This window comes from Pleurodeles waltl, chromosome 1_1 (genome assembly GCF_031143425.1).
Source record: "Pleurodeles waltl isolate 20211129_DDA chromosome 1_1, aPleWal1.hap1.20221129, whole genome shotgun sequence".
NCBI lineage: Eukaryota > Metazoa > Chordata > Amphibia > Caudata > Salamandridae > Pleurodeles > Pleurodeles waltl.
This window is the reverse complement of record NC_090436.1, coordinates 790,633,598-790,651,863: the sequence shown is the minus strand read 5'-3', so window position 1 is coordinate 790,651,863 and position 18,266 is coordinate 790,633,598. Positions and strand designations below refer to the sequence as shown.

General features: G+C 43.3%; 1 protein-coding gene across 11 annotated transcripts in view; it reads left to right on the top strand.

Moving 5' to 3' along the window:
• The first annotated feature begins 923 nt into the window (after nt 1-923).
• AOPEP (aminopeptidase O (putative)) overlaps nt 924-18,266 on the top strand; it is a 1,364,679-nt gene continuing 1,347,336 nt past the window's right edge. For 7 of the 11 annotated variants that reach the window (XM_069228042.1, XM_069228023.1, XM_069228053.1 and 4 more), the window contains exon 1: nt 932-1,011. The gene's annotated coding sequence lies outside the window, so the exon portion shown is untranslated. Of the gene's footprint in view, nt 1,012-18,266 lie in introns of all 11 variants that reach the window. The other 4 variants (XM_069228080.1, XM_069228005.1, XM_069228071.1 and 1 more) reach the window with 2 other exon arrangements.

Here is an 18,266-nt window from a genome sequence, read left to right as displayed (position 1 = left end):
CCAAGCAGTAGCTAACTTGCCTGACCTAACCAGTTTACTTAAATGTAAGTGACCGGTGTTATCTACCCTAATTTGAGGTTTTTCTTTTTTGATGAATAGGTGACTTAATTTTCGTATGTGTTTGGTCCTGATGAAGCGTCAATGGATACGGCTGGACCGCTAGACGCGAAACATGTCGACCCGAGCTTAGAGGTCCTATAATATCTAGAGTCCTCTGAGATTTATCTGTTTTTTTAAAGTTATTGAGCATTATATCTCAATTTGACTTTCAATTTTTTTTTTATTTTAACCTTGGTCTTCATCCTTGTTTAACTGATTAAAATTACGATGTAGATTGTGTGATGAATAACCAATTTTAACAATTTTTCCCTCTCTTTTGTGTACTGGTGCCGAATCATAAGCATCTTGGTCTGTATAGTTGAATTTACCAGTCACTATCAGAGTAGTACGGTCCTGTTTATACCATCAAAAACAGGACTACAGCTCCCAGAATTCGAAGTAAAATAAAGTTTAAACTGGCGTATAACATCATCATGCATGGACCTGGAAAACATGCCAGCTATGCGCAGTTTTCCCTAAGGTAAAGCATTCAAATGCAAGTTACGACTATGCCACGCCCTTTAGTAAAATTTTGGGATTACGTTTCTTACAATACCCAGCTATCAAAGAGAACTGGGAGAATATAACTATTAGATTTGTTGCCATAGTTAGTCACCTGTTTAGAAAAGTCCTCATACATTAATACTACCGTTCCCTTTTTTTAAATAAGAGACCACAGCAATACGACACAAAAATCCGATTTAAATATGGCCGCCATAAATCCTTTCAGTTTACAACCCTAACTGTACCCTTTTCTCTTTCTCTAGTTCGCACGGGAATCACTAGAATGGGAAGACACCACCAAATAGAAGCCATCTTGTACTGGAAGAAACCCATCGACTATAGCATTGCGTTGTCACAGATTTTGTACGTCAGCAGGACGCTAGAACGGTGCGCGGGAGTTTGCGAAAGGTACTGAACAGTGTTAGTCGCATTCTAAAGAGCTTCCTTCAGTTACCTTTTTTTCTGGAGTCTGTTATGCATCATTGTATTGTACTTATGCACCTGCGTGGGAGCCGCATTGGAACATTTTCTAGCAAATACGAATATTGCTTTCAGCAGGACGTTGTTCCGAATCAGAGGGCAAAAGAGAGACTTTCCTTGCTTAAAGGCTACTTACTTTTTTTTTTTAATTGGGCATCTTGTAGTCGTGCTTCAGGTCTTTGATTTGGGTATAGCGACTGATTGCTTAATTAATTAGCACGTGGGGAACGGGAGGAAGATAGCGCGAAAGACTAGCATTAGGAAGAGAAGTATTGCAGGAGTTAGAAAGTAAATTAACAAGCACTGTCAAATCAATAACGTCTCTCTTTTGTAATGCGACAAAGCTGTTGACTTTGCAAATGTTTGTATGTATAATATTGTTTAAGATAAGTAAAAACGCATTTTAAAGTACTGGAGAAAAAACAACCACGTATTTTATGGTATCTCAAAACTGTACTTTGAATTAACTGTTTAAAGTCTTTCCGCAATTGCTGCACCTAAAAAAGCCTGGCAAATCAATATAAATACTGTGTGTGTAATAGATTTTGAATAATTTACTGTCACTCAGACTCAAAATATCTTTAAATGACTTACCTCGCTAAATGTGACCTCGGGGTTCTCTTCGGTATATTTAGTCAGTTCATTGTCAAGCAGTAACAGAAATCAGTGTTCACACAGAATAGATAACTTTTCTCTATCATCACAGGACGATTCATATGTCGTAAACACATTTTCGAATACATTCTGGATTGATGGTTCTAAATTAAAAGATGGCATGATGTATTGACACTAATGTCTTTATTTTCTGTTTCTGCTTTTTTCTTCTGTCTTTTGCTTGTTCTTTCTTAACAATTTTAGTATTTTGTTTCCATTTTGTTATGACATGTGGCTTGTCAGTGCCCTTTTTATTATTCATTATGATAAATCTCAGGCCCCGATGAAGTGTCACATTACCTTGTAGTAGTCGCAAAACACGTGTTGGCCATTTTTGGTTGTTTGTAATCATTGATGCTTTTGTTCGGTCGAAGAATAAAATAATATTGTGGACCTTCAGTAACTAATCTAGTCGTATGTCACTTGAAATAGTTGTACATTATCTCATCACATAAAGAGTAACGTTTCGAAGAAGCCATCAAAATCACAACAATACGTACATTGTCCTTTTTATATTGCTAGCTTGTTTACTGAGGTGTGAAACCACTGATCCTAAACTGACCTGTATGAGTGTCTACCGCTCAGCTTCTTGGACACAGCAAACCCCACACTGCCCGGCCTCAGTCTCCTGGGACTCCTGTTTCTTAAGGAGCCTGAGACTGAACATGCACTGGTATAGAAACCAAATCCTTATTGTCTTCAAGAATAGGTAGTCAAAGACGCCGAATGGTGAAATATAATGTTTACCCACACACTTTTCAATAAATAAATTAAAGCTAGTCCTTTTTGGCCCTTGTGCCAACCACATGAGGTGGGGCGGCACGTTTTTTTCCTAGAAAGCCTGACTGCAAGAACTGGTCTAATGTAGATGTGTATGTATTTTTTTCGAAGAGAGATTGTAATACAAAATAAAAATGTTTTTATCCTAGATAATTTAGTTCCTTGGCATTTTAAACACAGTTGGTGAGACTTTAACCTGGCATCCAGCCTCACCACTGTTTGAGAAGGCATTGACTGTGGAGTGGGGCAAGCTCCTACCACACACCAAATGTAAAATTAGGGAAACTCACTGCAAGTCCTCAGTGAGGGCCAGCTTCTGTGGCCAAACTGTGTGCCACTCCAGCAAGGGCAGCTCAGGTGCCCTCAACCATGGTCACAGTAAAACAAAAAGCTGACTGGTGCACATGGGCTAACACTATCTAGGCTAAGCTTCTTAGCATTGACCCTACCAAGAACAAAAAATGTGCACAATTACGATTAGAACATTTCCCCTAAATAAAATAAGCATCCTAATTATTATAGATAGCGATGCAGCTCTGCTTTAGTGTCAAAGGGCTGCTTTTGAAAAGTATTCTCGGCTGCCATACCTTTTGACATTCTGTTACCACGGTTGGTTTTATTATTATTACTTATGCTGAGATATGTGTGACTCACGTTTAACAAGTTATCACTTTCTAGCCCGTATGAAAATCAAAACTACAAGATCCACAGTGCGGTGTACTGTTGCCTAAAACTCCACCACTGGCTGAAGATATCACACATGAAGAGGGACATTTGGCGTCTAACCACAGAGTATTGTGATCCTGGCTTGCCATGAAGTAATACCCCTGCAAGGCAAAAGCCAACTCTTTGCTATGTAATTTTTTGCTCCAACTGCCACGTGAGACCAAGCAACATAATGCTATATTAAGGATGTTTCTAAAGTATCACGTCACATAAAATAGACTAATTTAGGAAATGGATCTCATTATATGGCTGCTATGTCATACTTGTGATGAAGTGCTACTCAAATAGTCATTGAAATGTCACATAGAAACACATTTTAAATAAGGAGCTATCACACATAAGCAATCAGAAAACTTGGCAGGTATGGGGAAAGTGTCATGCCTAATACACTTTCTGCCTCGGATGCCATCTGAGTGCAGCAGATGGCTTGTCTTTCCCCATAAGCCATAAAAGCTTGTGTGTGCCAAGGCTTGTGCTTTCATGCAATATGGGGAAGCAGTACTTTTGGGAGAGAGAGCGAAAACGCATGCACTGTCATGTAGTTTTGAATGGAAAAAATAATACTTTTTCAAATGTGAGTAGTGGAAGGATAAAAGTTAACCAATCAAAATGATTGTAAAGAGGCTATGTTCCAGGAGAAGGATCAACATAAGAGGAAGGCAAGCCATTGAGTAAGAGGCAAGCAAATGAGGGTGATAATAAAGCCTACTAAAGGTAAACAAAGGGCGGGCTGTAAGCCCACATTAAGTTCGCAATAGGACTTTTCCAACCTGCTCTGGCAAAACTTAAAAACAACAATTAACATTTTGTGTGAGAAAAATAAGGAGCCTTCCTAATATGTAAATGCCTCTTTCTTTTAAAAAAAAACTCCTGCAGCAGTTGCAATGAATACTGTTTTACTGTTTCCAACTTGTGTTAGGTCCCCTTCTCCTGGTTATCTGTGGGGGACAGGGGTGGAGTTTTGGTATAGTAAGCACTATAATAGTAACCATAATGTCAGGGGCCTGAAGCTGCATAAACCCGTGCCTAAGCCAAGCCTGACTGCTTACGATATTTGATATTATGGAAGGTGCACAGCTCTCTGTTATCACTTACCTAAACCCTATTTGTCACCTCCATTTCACTTATTTTAGCCATTGAGTTTGAAGATGTTAGTATAGCTATCACCTCTTTACTAAAAAAAATGTGGGTGAGGTAAGGGATTTAACAGGGTGATCTCATATAGTTGACTGGAAAATGAATATTTTTTTTGGGAGAGTGATAGGTATTAGAAAAACAGGTGACTCATTAAAGTCTATGAAGGCAGTTTGTCTGTGATGCGGCTGAGCAGAAGTAAAAAGAGGATAACACCTGCTAAATGTGGGTGAGTTGACAGGTATGTGTTAGCATGATATTTGTTTGTAGTGTGTTTGGGTCACTTCTTTATTATCTTAAATTCACTTTAGAGCATACTCAGCTGGGACAAAATTGGTTCTCTGATTCGTATGGCTCGTTCCCTTATGGACGAGGGTGTGTACACCCAGTCCAGTTGGAGAGTGGAAAAGGTTGTTTCATTATTATCCAGCCTATGAAAGCTGCGAGCAAATAAACACAAGCTAATCTTCCCAGCATAAAGTGCTTCGAGAAACTAAGATTTTTCATACTTTCAACAAGCAGATGTAATGGACAGAAAGCCACAGTGGCCACTGACAGCTGTCAGGGATGAGAGCCAGGCACTAGGCCTTTCACTGCTCTCCAACCATTGTGACTGTGGGGAGTGGGGGCAGTAGCCCTAGGTGCCTGGCACCCTTTTACCACTCTCCCTTCCACCAGGTCAGGGCTGGTAGTCTGACACTGGTTCTCCCCTCTGTGCTTCGAGAAACTACGATTTTTCATACTTTCAACCAGCAGATTTAGCAATGTCAGATGTTCGTTCCCAAGTCCTGCACCAAGCCAGCTCTGGTGGGTGAAAGAAAGATGCACTGTGGCTTTAACCGTGCCCAGAAGGTAAGGTTATTAAACAACCCCGCTTCCTCGCCATGTACTGCAAGCTCTGCCATGCTTTAGGACACTCTTAAATGCGAAACACCACACTGCTGACTTTTCAGTACAAAATCTGGAGCATAAAATCAGATATCCTCTTTAAAATAGGATAACTACAGGGTGCTTGCATTGCTGTGGAAGTTGTGATCTACCTGGGCTGTAGATACGCTCCTATGGACATTATTTACACTAGAGAGCCGTATTCACCCTCCCTTCAGTTTGTTGCCGTTTCCCAGTATTGTTAAAAGAGGGCAGCAACGAGAACCCAAAGGCTCACAGAGGGGTTTTACTGTCCACATTCGATTGAGGACTGTTAGGAATGAGTGGGATTACCACCAAGCATTTAGAAGTACCCAGTTACCTCAGAGCTATGGTGAAAATGGTGCTTGTCGGTGGAATGCTGAAATTGAGTTTTTATGTCAGTGGCATAGGATACGGGGGGTGAAATATAACGCTCACCAACACACACTTGTGACCAGTTGAGAGCCATGCTTGTTGCTCAATTAAAAGCGGTCCAATACATACTTTTGTACAATATTATGTGCTTTATGAATTGCATTGTGCAGTGTCTACACTGTCCACCGTTCCACACACTAAAACGATCTTTTCAGCAGGCACATAACGAGCCAAAAAATGGGGAGTGGTTTCTGCTTGTTCAACACAAACGGCAAAACACTCCACTAAGATATCATTCCAAAGAAGCAGGTGCTGTTACAAAAGGCCGCATTGTAAATAAAATTAAGGCAAATGGAGGTATACCTAGTTCATGACTTCCCCAGATCGGCTAGCTATACCAAAATTATATTGAATAATGAAACTGGGATCTTTTCATGACAGGCCGATGTGTATGGAAAGCTGGTACGCATAGTTGCAGTGCCCGCCACCTGCTAGTTACGTGAGGGAGAAGTCATAAAAGGTGTTGGATTATGTAGATTGCAGTATAAGTTTACCCTTGAGTGTATGCTTCTAGACATCCACATGTAAGAGGCTGGCAAAACATATAACCAAACATGAAAGTCAAGATTAAAGAGGAATAACACAGTGGGAACCCCAATTAATCAACTTGTGCTAGAGCTTAGAAACACGTGCAGGGTCTATTAGCGTCAATGATGACAGGATAAAATATGCACAAGAAGACATAAATGTAGCATTAAATCAGGATTTGCAGGGGCTGTATAAAGGTCCACGTGAAATGGATGAATAAGATGTGTGAGGTAAACAACAGACCCCTAATATCCCTGCAATTATGAAGGAGCAGAGGGAGGAACTCGTAAGGGCCACAGGAATTGAAGAAATTAAGACAGGAACTGACAACCTGAATAGCAAGACACCGGGGTGTGATGGGGTACAAGCAGAAGTATATAAGACATTTTTGGGACGGAAATGTCTCCTTAGTGGTTAATGGTTGTGTACTCCTGCCTGGGGGGCTTGACTGTGAAACTGGTATCCTGGCTTGTAGATGGCCCTGCATGACTCTAATGTGGCATGTGCACCGAGGCCTAGGCTTGCTCATGCAAGATCCTGTGACCTGACGAGGCAAAGTAAGTATGTTCTCATGGTGGGCTTGGACCTCCAAGCGGCAGGGACAGTGTTAGAAATGGTGTCTCTAGTTGGCAGTCGGTTTGCACCCTGTCCAAGTAGGGACCCTCACTCTAGTCAGGATAAGGGAGATACTTGCTCAGATAACCCCTGCTCACCCGCTTGGCACGAGCAGTCAGCATTTGCACTTAATACACAGTAATAAATGAAAACACTACAAAAGGACACCACACCTGTTTTAGAACAAGAGCCAATATTTATCTATATAAAACATGACCAAATATAATAAAAATCCAACATAAAGGTTCCTCTTGATTCCAGAGAGATTCTAAAAGTCTGCGGTTTTGGGTCTTCTTATATCACTTTCTGCCTTTGAAGTTGGCAAACTTCAAAGAAACGTATCAAGTGTTTGTGAGATCCTTCCTTTCTTGTCCAGGCCAGGCCCCAGACACACTCTGTCCACCAGGACAGCAAGCCACAGTGGCCACTGACAGCGGTCAGGGATGAGAGCCAGGCACCAGGCCTTTCACTGCTCTCCAACCATTGTGACTGTGGGGAGTGGGGGCAGTAGCCCTAGGTGCCTGGCACCCTTCTACCAATCTCCCTTCCACCAGGTCAGGGCTGGTAGTCTGACTCTGGTTCTCCCCTCTGGGGCTCTGTACCCTCCCGCTAGGAGCGGCACCCCCAGAGTACAGAATTGTCAGGCTGCTTGTAGAAGCAGTCCGGTACAATTCTCCCACAAGTGCAGGGATGTTAACCTGCAACTGGTCTTCCAACCTGGTGTCTGTACCTTCAGGTTGGACCAGGGTCAGGGTTGAGGCTTCCCTCCACCTACCCCACCTTCTGGGGTCCTGCACTCCCCACCCCCCCACTAGGAGTGACCCCCCCCCCTCCCCCAAGAATCCAGAATTGTCACTGTGCTTAAAGAAGCAGTCCTGTGCAATTCTCCCACCTGTGTAGGGATGTTAACCTGTAACTGGTTTTTCAAACCTGGGCTCTGTACTCTCAGGCTTGACCAGGGTCAAAGGTTAGGTTCCCCTCCCCTCCTTTCTGTGGTCCTGCACCTCCCATTAGGAGTGCCCCCCAGAATCCAAAATGGTAGGGGCACTGTTAGCAGTAGCCCCTCCCTCCAGGTCAGGAGGGACACCTTGAACCTGGCCCTTCTATCCAGGGCCTGAGCCCTTAGATTGAACTGGGGTCAGGGGTGAGTCTCCCCCCTCCCCTGTCCCTACTCCCATGGTCCTGCCCTCCCCCCCCCCCCCCACCCTGGAGGGTACCCATAGCTAGAAGTCACACCTGGGGGGGGGGAGAGGGGGGGTTGATTGGGCCAACAGCCCCCCCCCCCCCCCCCCCCAAATCAGGTCAGAGTTTACCCTCTGCACCTGATCCTCCAGTGTAGGGTCTGTACCCTCAGACTGGACCATTGCCTGGCGATCCAGGACTTCCTGGGGAGCACACCTACCCTCCTCCCCCAATCAGGTCAGAGCTTACCCCCTGAACCTGACCATCCAACCCAGAGTCACCACCCTCAGGCTGGACCACTGCCTGGCAACTTAGGACTTCCTGGGGAGCACACCTACCCCCCCACAAGGGAAAAACCTTTCCTAAGGGCCACATGAGGGCCTGGCTGGCACTGGTTAATTATACATGGCGCAAATGTTTAGTTTATTTAATCAAAAAGTGTTTTGTTCAGCAGAAATGCTGAGCTTGCATATTTGTAGTTGCTCTCTTATATGTGATAATAAAGAATAATGGTGCCCCTGTAAAATAAAATATTTACCTAGGATTACACAATTTGAGACCACTTTACGGGTCAAGTACATTTCAGTTAGTTCGAATAGATTATTCAAGTCACTAGACCTGTAGCTTTAGTGACATTTTAATGATTTTTCGAGGTCTAGTCATTGATGTTGTACTTGGTGGCAGGTACACAAGGAATTGTACCTAAATCCATGTCTGAGAGCTTAGTAGCATGCTCTTGAAACAAAATAAACTGCTGTACTTTAGGGTATATGTCACATGATTTAGTTGGAATGGGAATTTGAAAGAAGCAAGACATGGGGTGTCCACTTTCCCTATTGTTGTGTGCTCTGGCAGCAGGACTATTAGCCTGTGAACTCAGACCTACTATGAGGTATGAGGGAGCAGCGACAAGCCGCAAGTGCAGGAGGCCTGGACCGAAATTACTGCGGCTACCAGGCCTCAGGAGGTTCGCAGAGATGGTAGAGAGGGACTTGTGCACCCCACTAGCACTACGAAGGGTAGGTCTACATGGCAGCAGGTCAGCGGTGCTGCATGTGGGTGGGAGGATCAGGACACGCTAGCAGCATATATATTTTTAATGGAGCCCTGAAACGTCTAAACAGCGAATTCCAAGCACAGGAGGTGAAGCCTGCTCCTGCAGAGGTATTAATGGTACAGCTAGAGGTGAGGGGGTCCCACCCCGCAATAATACAGCAGGACCTGCCCTCCTCCCTGCTATTGCGATGAGACGGTGGAGTTGGCACCCTGCTGGGAATAGGAGGAGAGGTCTGGGATGAATTGATAGCCGCAAGCCGCAAATGAGAAATCATACTTCTTGATAGAGTCCACTAATGCCTGGGACTAGGTTTAACAGTCACCGTAAAAAGAGGTACCACCCCATTCAAACACCGAGATTCCCTCAGCTCAAACATAGATCTTGCTGCAAACCGGCCTCTTATGGTTCTACCTTCAGTGACTTGCTTTACAGATGGGTCGGATGATGTGCCTCCTCTGATAAGGAATCAGGGACTTCATGAACAAGCCTGGCATCTGTCATACCTCCTTGTACAATGCCACAGATAGCCGAGGACATAATTTGACCGAACTTACTGCTTGTGACCTAACACTAGACTTGAGTGAACACCCAACAATATACTGGGAGAACATCCTCTAATTTTATGTTTTTTTTAACCAAACAGATACTCAATGTAATTTCTCTCTGAATTGGGGGGTCAGTATGGGTGATGCTGTGCCCCCTGTCTCTCCTGGGCTCTAGAGCCCTCCCCTGAAACCTCTTGCGCATACTCATGATCATAGGTACACTAACTGTAAGTACTTACAAGTAGTCTCAGGTGCTCCCACACATTTTCCATCTCCTTATCGTATGGTTCCAGACCTGGCTTACCCTTTAGAGCCCCGCCCCCAGCGACCCCCTATGGCTTGCAGTGCCTAAACTAATAGGTTCCACAACAGGAATGTGTTTTTCTCATGTTTGGGCAGCAAGATGTTGCTCTGCCACCCAGGGCTTGGGAGTTGGGTTACTTTGGTAGTTGAGTCTGATACTTATCACACTAAACTAGGTATCCTAAGGTGGCGCAGCTGTAAGCCACTGCTGTTCCTTTTCCTCTGCCCTGTGTCCCCCCTCACCTAAAAAAATTGGTAAGTTGAGACTTGTGACTTAGAACATCTATGAAATGAGTACTGTAGGAACGCGGCATTCTACACACCTCTACCCGAAAAGAAGGCGGGAGGGGCACATATGGCTTTTTTGCAGGAAACTCATCTTGCCAAGGGAGAAGACCACAGACTCTAGAAGCAATGGACCGTTAATGTTATAGCACTGGCTACTATTGTTATGCTAGAGAGGAGCTTGTCTGGATCTGACCATCAGTCCCCTTCAGCTCCATCACTGTGGAATCAGAACTAGAAGGGCGGTAGGTCTTTATGGAGGGGGTATTAGACAGTACTGCGGTATTACTGGGCAGTGTTTACCTACTGAACACGAGCCAGTCACACTACTTATCAAATCTTTTGGTCCACCTAGCTTACCAGTCCCATCTCCCCTGGATAATCAAAGGCAATTTCAATTGTATCCTTGATGTCACACTGGGTAGATCGCATCCTCCCCTCCCCTATTCACCCACAGTCCGCATTGCAGAGTAATTATCACAATGGATTGCTCACTGGTCCCTAGTTGACAGCTGGAGAGCCCTACATCCTGACGCAAGGGAATACTTTAAAACCCTCTCGCACAACCTCCATGTTTGAATATAGCGCTTTTTTGGTCTCCTAGCCACACAACTATTAGTAACTGATGCAGAGTACCTGGGTAAGACCCTCTCTGATCACACTCCCTTGCTATTGTGACCCACCTCACAAGGCTGCATTCCACCGGTCCCACCTGGCGGCTGACAGCCATGGCATTAGAAGACCAAGCATTCTGTGTGACCACATGTGAAACCCTTACAAATTACATCACTGAAAACGGTAACACTGCCTCTACATTGCTGATAAATTGAGATACACAGAAGACAGTGGTAAGGGGTCATTGGATTAGTGCAATTGTAGGAGTAAGGGGTGCACTACACTGTAAGTTGGAACAACTCAAGGGCTCAATGCGCTTTGTGGAGTGGGCCACTAGGGACGATGTTGCTGCCAGTGACGTCCTACGTGAGGCACAGTAACGTCATGCCCACCTACATAAGTCAATGAGGTGCTTAGACTATAGAACATATCCAGCCAACATACATGCAGTAGACGAGCCAAGTCGTCTGCTGGCATGGCTACTTAAATGAGAATAATGTACTACACCAATGACTGACATTCATGCTACCCTGACACCATTGCATGCTCCCAGGAAGCAATACACAGGGCATTCTGCATACACTACCAAGCCCTATACAGCCCCACGCATGACCCATGACTACGCAGACCTGACAACGTCCTTTCCACTGCCATTACTAGCAGTAACAGCAGAGCAGAACAGAGGAGCTTAAATGGCTTGTTAACAGAGAATATCTTCAGGTGCACCATCCACCACTCACCCACATGTAAAACCCCAAGTCTGGATGGTCTACCAATTCAGTGTTGTAAAACATATGTAGAACTCGTGATCCTTAAACTGGCTGAATTGTATATTTCTGTGCGTGTCTTTGGGCTCTTGCCACAATCTATGTGTGAGGTGCTGTTGGTCTCCCTACCCAAAGCAGGACGGGATCCCCTCGACATCACCTCCTTTAGCCCTTTAGCCGTAATCGGAAGTGACTATAAAATTCTCAACAAAATACCAGCAACACGATAAATGGCTGAGTTAGTTCACCCTAATCAAAATGGATTCATGTCTGGTAGATCTACATCCCTCAACTTATGCTGACTACATAGAATTCTCGAGGAGGCCTCGCCACATTGGCTCCACTTAGCCTGCTTGGTCCTAGACCTTCATATGGCTTTTGTGTGCTGAACTGAGAGTATATGTTTATGGTCCTTCCACAGACAGGCATTGGTGGCAAGACGTTGTGAATGGTCAAACTCCTATACACTGACATGACAGCCAGAGTGAAAACTGGTCAACTGATTTCTGCTGCATTTCCATTGGGGTGTGGTATGTGCCAGGGGTGCTCAGTTTCACCACTACATTCGGCACTGGCAATGGAGCAAGTGGTACATCTCCTGCATCAGTCTGGGAGACCAGGGGCATACCTCTCAAGAGTGAGACACATGCAGTATCAGTGTATGCAGACGATGTCCTAATTTATATATTAGAGATATACAGGATAGTGTAGATATCATGGCTCAGATCTTAAGGGACTTCAAAGCAGCCTCGGAGGCTCACTTGGTCAAAAACATGTCTGTTGCCACTACATCCTGATTGCCCAGCAGATGACATAAGTCAACACTCACCAAATTAAATGGGAGGCTCTCATTCTCGGATACCCGCGATCTAGGCAGCAGTCTGATGAAAGCAATATCTTCTCTCCAACCATAAATTGCTTTTTGGTGCTCTTTTCCTGTCACAATGCTGTTGCAGAAATAACTTTATTACTTTGCTATTTTGTCAATCCTTATCCCTTGCAACACATTCACATAACAAGTATGCTAAGAAACTTAGGGCCAGATGTACAAAACATTTCTCTAGTCAGTTTGCGACTAGAAAAATGCTTTTTGGGATGTACAAAGCCCAAACTGCTATTCGGTAACTTGTTACCGAATCGCAATTTGGGTTTTGTGATTCGGTATTAGGAAGGGGCGTGTCCAGGGCGTCCCTTCTTAATACTGAATCTAAATGGTATGTATGATTGTTTTGTGACCGTGAATGCGGTCACAAAACAATCACAGTTAGCACCAGTTTCAAATTGATGCAAACCCATTCGCAAAGGGTAGGGGTCCCTAAGGGACCCCTTCCCCTTTGTGAATGCATGCAAAAACGCATTTTTATTCTAAAAAAAGAAACTGAAACATTTCATTTTTTTCTATTTAAACGCAGCCTGTTTTCCTTAAAGGAAAACGTGCTGCGTTTAAAAAAAAAAATAAAAAAAAATTGCTTTATTTAAAAGCAATCACAGACATGGCACCATCCCTGAGATTTTTGCAAATCCCGGTGGGTCGCAAATTGCGACCTACCTCATTAATATTAATGAGGCAGGTCTATTTGCGAACCACCAGGAATTGCAAAAGAAACTCAGTGGAGTTTCTTACATTTGGAATTGCGATTCCCTCATTGCGATTCGCATGGAATCGCAATTCCAAATATTAGTACACGTGGCCCCTGATCTGGAATAAGGAGAGGTTCAGTGTTACCCTGGCCAAGCTACAACTTTCTATGGATAGCGGAGGCCTAGGAGATCTGACAGCACAGCTCCAGTGGCCGGGCTCAGTGGCTAGCCAGTCACAACATGGCAGAGGTGTGCATGGGAGAGGGACAGGAGACACAGAGAATCGCACAGGAGCTGTTTCTTACCGAAGTGCCACTACCAATGGCTCCCAACACCTTGCTTCGCATGGTCTACAACAGTTATCGTCGAGCCCTGCGGCACTTCCCGAATGTGACACCGTATGCGTTGCAGAACCCTGTGAGTTCTATATGTGTTTTCAGAACAGCCGTGGGCCAAGAGGGGGTGGAGACCTGGAAGTCCTCCGGTGTGGGCGCAGTCTGTGATCTCTTCAAGGAGGGTAATCTGATCCCCTTTAATCATTTGACTGAGGAGACCAGCCTCCCAGCATGTCAGATTTTTTGATGCATCGGCGCCTGGTTGTAGAGTTTGAGCTTCTTTGGGAGATCATGGCCTCTGAACCCACTTCATTCCCATTAAAAAAGATCTTATTCACAATGGAATCAGGGTGGAGACTTTATCTCTTGGATAACTAAAGGTATACCTGACCACCATAGACCCATTAGTCAACCTTGGACAGAAGTGTGCAGTTGATATAGAGCACCAATTGACCCCACAAGGAGTGAAGCAGAGCACTCATATATCTGCACAGGGTCTCACATAATGCACATTTTCGGTACATACATTCAGAATCGTGCATAGAGCCTATTTAGCACCAGCCATACTTCAGATAATGTACCCAATAGCATTGCTCAACTATCCTCCCTGCCTTACCCCTCAAGCGGACATCCTACATATTTTATGGGACTGTCCAATCACACTTTCTGGGATGAAGTCTGCATGACCCTCACACGGACGACAGGTCTCCAGCACCTGAACCACAAGGACAGCTGTATATTAGGCCTTTACAAACACTGCAGGGCAGGGGAACTGCCAACCTATACATTAACGGGGCTTTCTTGCTAGCCAGACGCACGATTACGATGAAATGGAAAGCTCAGTCACTGACAGGGGTTTCGTAGTGGCAGAGCATGGTGATTCACTAGGCCATGGTGGAATCCACGTTATTGTGTCGAGAGGAAACGGGGCACTTTCGTAGGCCTTGTATAACAGCCACCTGGGATGACCCATTGTATTAATTCCAAAGTGATCCTAGTCACTACACCTGTCCACCGTAATTGGATACATGAGCGATAGTACATTCCACTTGTACACCCCTTAAGTAGCAAATCCCATCACTTGTCTTTACTCCTTGGCACCAATTCAAAGATTGAGGAACATATATTCTATGCGTTAATGCACCTCCCACGGACACTACCATGACTGTTATTGTTAATTCTGTTGAAGATCAAAAGAACAGCACCTACACTTTAAATTTGGACATTGAAATACTGTCAATGAAAAACAGCTTGCTGCTACAGCTGGATTAAGAATGTGTGCCAGTCTCTGCTTTGAGCAATCAATTTCCTTAGCTAATTCTTGGATATAATCTATTTATTTTGACCCAACTAACCAAGCCCTAGCTAAGGGAATTGATGGGGATGCTGTTCCCATGGAAGGGCACAGAGTTTTTATATGACAATGTCCTTACTTAAAAATAAAGTGACCAATAGTGGGACCGCTGCTAAATAATGCAAATATAAGCTCAATATAAAAAGGAAAAATTATCTGTGTATCCAGTTTTGTGAGACAAATCCCCTGGAGGTCAGTGCCACCTCTGTATGACCCTTATGATCAGTGGTGGAGTTTGGTGGTAAAGCCTTATCTTGTTTCAGTTTGGTGGAGTTTTGCTTATCCAGGAAATATGCCAGTCTTCCCTTTGACACCTGCACTGACACACATGGCCGGGAGCGCTGAGGAGAGAGGCTGAAATGCTGCAGTTGACTGTTCTGGCTCTGACATTTTTGGCCAGTTGCATCAGGGAGTTCACCATTGTGGAGGTATCATGTTAAGTAGTTAGGCACCTCCGGCGCCCAACAAACTTGTAGTCAGTCCTACACGGCAATGCAGCAAATAAAACTCATTTGGATTTGTCACATTCAAACAATTATTTTCTTTAATTTAAACAGCGTTGTTTCAGAAAGCTATCTCAGAACCAGTGTACTTAATGTGACCACCCTGTGCCGTACAGGAATTCAGCTTTGTTGCAATGCAGTTATCTCTAGCGAGTGACTACATAAACATGTCAAGAAGGGGGTCACTCCTTTCTGAAAAAAGCACATCATATTTAAGGCAATGGGGGAGGGAAACACCAGCTCCACCAGTCCTCTCAAGGCATTATGATAAATGAAGCCTTCATCGGTGTTGATACTCACAGCCTCTCAAGTGCTTTCCACCCACTGTTGGCACAGCAAGTGTAGGATATTCATGCTCAATTGGCACTCATCATCAAGGATCAATACAGTTTGGGATGCACATGAGCTTTGAACAGAATGCAGCATGTTAGGCACCCCAAAACTGCTCTCTGCTGATGAAAGCCAAATGTCCATAAATGTCCAGCACTGGCTAAGGCTAGGTTGGATGGCAATACTTTAACTATGAGTACAACAATGAACTGCTTAAACCATATTGCGCTTGAGGTGACTGGTGGTAACATTTTAGCATTGTGCTCTCACCCCCTCAAATTTAATTCATTTGTAAATGGCCCATTTATCTAAACTAAAGTAGTTAATAGGCATATCCATTTTACCACTCTAGAGGATTCTCTTAGCTGGAATATCCATACCAAAGTGGCCATTCAGGGATACCAGGCCCTTTTCAAAGAGCCAGTCAGTTATAGTTTTTCGCCAGACACAAGGGTTGGCTATTGGATTCTGAGAAAAGCCAGCTCTCTTACAACATTCAACACGATTGCATATTTGGAAATATAGCCTTGCATTAAAATCACCTTGCAAAAAAATTGAACTTTAACATTTTCTCTCTAATCTTATCACGTTTTCATCTTTTGTCTTTCGCCCCTGAGATTCAACCAATAGATGTACTGCTAAGGCAGAGATAGGATGTAGAGAAGTCAAGACATTCTCAGTTTTCGCTTTTAGATTAATAAAATAGCAATCACCCCATGAAAGGGCGACCTTTGTGAACCTCATTGCCTGGTAGATCATAATGATGAATATCATCCAATGAGGGCAAGTCAGGAAGCCATGCGCTAGATTTACAAAACCATTTAGCAGTTGCAAAGCCTGCAATTATCTGAATCACAGGGTTTGCAAACACTTAACTGTTTATTTACAAATGTACTAAACCAATTTTGCAATTCGGTAACTAGCTATTGAATCTCAAAACATGTTTATAAATGTGGAAGAGGCGTGTTTGGGGCACCCTTCTAAATTCCTATTCACAGTACTATGTATCATTAGTGTGCAATCACAATTTATCTTGCAAACCATTGATAGGTAACTGACTCCTCAAACGAGGTGGAAAATCATTCAGTTTTGTATATAATTAAAAAAGGTTGTGTGAGATTGAGCAGTGGTCTTAAGCATTTTTTAAAAAGTAAATGTTTTCCCCAAATGCGGCCCTGTTCCCTTTTCGGAAAATGTGCTGCATTTAAAAAAACACAAAAACTTTTGTTTAAATGTGATCACAGACATGGTGGTCTGCTGACCCCAGCAGGTGACCATCCCTGTGATGGCATTCAATTGGAATAAGACGTAATCTGCAAAGTACCTCTTTAGTTTTCATGGTGTAAGTCAGGTTGCAACCCACTCTGAATGGTGATTTTGCAAACTCACCTAATTGGTCAGTTTCCAAAATCTGATTTCATTCACAAAAAGTCGGCGTGCAATTTGCGTCCACTATTTACAAATGAAATGTTAGTATATCTGGCCCCAAGTTTCTTGGATCGTAAGATCAGCAGATACAAAAAAATCCTTTTTGTTTTACAATATTAAACCGTTTGCTAAAACCAAATATATTCCATTAAAAAGTCCAAACTGCCCTACGGTCATCTTTCAAACTAGGCCCTTGTAGAAAAATCAGTATTACCCACTACACTACAGTTCTTGCTTGCTAATTTCTGAAAGCGCTTATCAAAGATTAGATAGTTGCTCCTGGAAGCAGGTTCTATTTCAGGCAATCCTTTTGAGAAGATAGTTTCTTGCTGATCTCCTTTATATTGACAAACACATTTAACATGGCCCATAATTGGTCCCCCGACATACCCCACCTTCTTTCCTCATTTGTATTTACAGTTCGAGCCAGGAATTGGAAAAAGTACATGCTCCCAAAAATGAAAGCTGATCTTTACTATCCCTAATCAACTTGATAATAAAAATCTGTCTGATTAACTTCAGTTGCCTGGATGCTTTTCACAGTGCCTAAATATAGAACAGATTATGCTTACTAAGTAAAGAAATTCTAGTTGCTGTTGATAAAAATAAACTTGTATTCAGAACGACTCTTTTGTTCCTGCTTTCCCACCACTTGTGCCCCAACTGAGTACGTTTTGTGACTCTTGTTGAAAGAATTGATAACTGGTATATTAGGCTTTTGTAACAAAAACATGTTTACTCAAGGAATTTAAACTACTTAACTATCCATATTTTTAGAATTTTCATTTAAAAATAGTATTTCACTCTCTACCATTCGTTACTATCTTCACTCCCAAATTAGAGATGGTAAGGGAAAGGTCAAGAACTACAAGGCTCCTTTAAATCAAGTCCTGAAAGATAGTTAGCTGCATTTTCTTCTTTTATCTTAAGGCCTTCTTTCTCAATTTGTTTTATGCCTTCGGCCATTAGATCTGCCACATTTCAAGAAGATTCTATTCTGATTTTCTTGTTTTCAATTTTTTTATGTAAGAATACAGTTTAATATAGTTGCATATACATATTATATATGGCTATTCTAACAAAAACATTTTTAACAATTAAGATACTAGGAGGTTAA